Raw genomic sequence first — 3,330 nt, forward strand, 5'->3', positions numbered from 1 at the left:
TTTGTAGTTCGATCCATATCAATATCTATTTATCGTAATTAGGAGCAAGAAGAAAATTGCAGCTATAGTGGAATTAGCTAATGAAACTACACATTTCACGTTGAGCCGAATTCTCTTCTATTTCCATAAATATTGAGAATATGAGTAGAAAGCTTATTCCCGCGTTTTTCAGATACAAAACTAAACTGCAGTGCGCATGCGGTGACTCTAGCGATTCGAACGACCCTGCTTTTGTGTAGGGTTACGGAAAATCAACCCGAGTCAGTGATCGAGGTAGCAGCACCGTACTTTCCGAACACGGGTTAGATGTTCGGGTTAGGTAAACGAACGCAAAGGTTAGGGATCGAATGAACCCGGGTAAGTTTCCGAAAACGCCTTTAGATTAGAGCCTTTAGAAGGCTGTGGTTTCGGCAAGTAATCGAGTGCGGAAAGGACACTTTACGCAGGAGTTGTGAACATGACTTTTTTTTCTTCACCCATTTCATTTGAAATATCACTTTCCCTCTCCAATGCCGAGAAAGTAGGTTGATGAAAACGGACAAGAATAAAAAACGTTTTTTCGGCTTATATCGAATAATATATCTATACAGGTGCCCCAGTCCAAAATTAATGGTCAATAACTATCTACGATCAATGAGGAGCATTTTCGGGTATCGTATTTCTATGAAAAGATTTGGGAATTAGTTACCCTGAGTTTAGTTCTCTAGTCTAAAGTCTAAGTAGTTACCGGTCAGCATAAACAGTTTCTAGCCAGTCGAAAAAAATAAAATTTTAGATTTTAAGGCTTATTTATGCTGGCCTGTAATTTCAACTCTTATATCCGCGGATGTATTATTGGAGTTCAACATCCAATGTCAATTTCATGAAAGTTCATGTTTATTTATGATTATAAATGAGTGTTCTGTGGGTTTGTATTGGCCGGTAGCTTATTATTATTCTTGAATCCCTTAAACAATTTCTGGCCAGTCGAAAAATAGAAAAATTTTGGATTTTAAGACTCTTGCTCGTCCCGTAACTTCAACTTCTATACGATGGTATAGATGGATGTATTATGGAGTTTTTAATCAGTAAGCCAATAGTTTTACCAGTTTTGGTAGATTTTCTTTAAGGTAGATTCACTTTGTCGGGTTGATTCGCCTAGGACGTGGCCCCGCTTGCGGCCCTCGTGGTTCGCCCTCAGACAGGCTCGGTCGGACTTTCGGCCCTCGCAAAGATTATAGAGATTATAATCTTTGGGCCCTCGTTGTTTGCCCTCAGGCCGGGCTCTCCCAGAGATATATTTTCTATGTTTCTGGGCTCTCCGCGCAGATTATATACCAATTTGTTTCATAATCCAAAGATTATAGAGATTATAATCTTTGTCATAATCCTTTAAGCTGCATTCACAATTCACTTCGCGGGCCGAAGTGCACTTCGGCACGGAAGTTAAGCATATGGTGTTCTCTGTTACCATTCCTTATGAAATTAAAGTCCAGTTACGAATGGTACAGTGACTTCATATACCATATATATATGGTATCAAAGAGTAACAACTTGTTACTCTTTGATGGTATATATCATAGAGAATGTGTCTCTGGTATATATATAGTCCATAGACATATGTCTCTATGTCTATGATATAGTCACTGTAACGAATGGACAGGGAACGCCACCTGCTTAACTTCCGTGCCGAAGTGCACTTCGGCCCACAGAACACGAATATACAGCTTTGGCCCGCGAAGTGAATGCAGCATAGAGAAAGTCTCTGTCTCTGGAATGCAGCCAATCAGCCATAGCCATAGCCTACTACATAGACAAAGGACTTCTTTCTCTATGGCCTACTAGAAGTTCTAGCAAGGAGGAACTTGCAAAGAGTTCCTCTTTGGAACTTGGCATAAAGCAAAGATTAATATATATTATATTACTCTATAATCTTTGGCATAAAGTAAGTCAATGGGTATGTTCTGTGGAACTTGGTTCTAGTAGGCCATAGAGAAAGGGAAAGAGTCTCTGTAGTAGGCTATACTGGCTATACAGGGTGGTCCAGATCGTAACAAAGAAATTTTAACCACGTATTCTACATCAAAAATAAGCCCTTGTTTGTCATATAAACATATGTCGAGAAATGGTTCCTCTCCGAGATACGGGGTGTTAAAATTATAGAAAAAAAAGGTTTTTTATTAATAACTTTCACCATTGGCGCACCCAGGGGGGTACGGGGGCACGTGCCTCCCCCAAGCGTCGAAAAGCTAACTGATTTTGCTATGGTAAAACCGTAAAAAACTACTTTCATCAAGCTTGCAGCTAGGCGTGCCCCCCCAGAACCTATGTGTGCCCCCCCATAATATCATTCTGGGTGCGCCACTGAATTTCACACTGCTTAAAATATTTTCATGAAATTTGAGACATAGGTTTTGAGCGTCAAGGAGCACTTTTTGCATAATATTATTTTTTTCTATTCCACCAGTAGCGTCCGTACTGCAGGAGGCTGAATATTTTCAGATAAAAAAATGATACGCCAATGGGTTTTCCAACAATAAAAATTATTATTTAAATCCTTATTTAGTTTGGAGCAAATTCGGTCTCTTGACGTGATGAATTAGGTTTTCAGCAAAATGGTTCCTACTTCGAACAATTTCTTTAAATTAGTTTTGAGTGTGGTTGTTAATGCTTATTTCTTTTATCACATGTTTCGTTCACAAAAATAGTCTTATTATTATTCTGTACCTACCATATCAAATTTTGGCGATTTCTTCATGCATGAGAATGTGTTTTATATTTTTAACGGGAAACGGTGCCTCGTACAGCGAAGAGTCAGGGGACCGAATTTGCTCCAAATTAAATAAGGATTCAAATAGTAATTTTATTGTCGGAAGAACCAGTGGCGTATCATTTTCTTTATCTGAAAATATTCAGTCTCCCTGCAGTACGGACGCCACTGGTAGAATAGAAAAGAAATGATGCAAAAAGTGCTCTTTGACGCTCAACACCCATGTCTCAAATTTCATAAAAATATTTTAAGCAGTGTGAAAGTTATTAATAAAAAACATTTTTTTTTTCTATAATTTTAACATCCCGTATCTCGGAGAGGAAACATTTCTCGACATATGTTTATATGACAAACTAGGGCTTATTTTTGATGTAGAATACGTGGTTAAAATTTCTTGGTTACGATCTGGACCACCCAGAGATATCTCTGGGACCACCCTGTATTATCAACCTTTAAGAAAAATAAAGTTATTAGTTTTCTGTGGACTGTCGTGGTAGATGAGATGCATCAATGTTTGTGTTCTGTGCTATAGATCAAACACAGGTTTGTTTCAAATATCGCGCTCCGATGTCAGAATTTGT

The sequence above is a fragment of the Coccinella septempunctata genome, chromosome 4 (assembly GCF_907165205.1).
Source record: "Coccinella septempunctata chromosome 4, icCocSept1.1, whole genome shotgun sequence".
NCBI classification, from domain to species: domain Eukaryota; kingdom Metazoa; phylum Arthropoda; class Insecta; order Coleoptera; family Coccinellidae; genus Coccinella; species Coccinella septempunctata.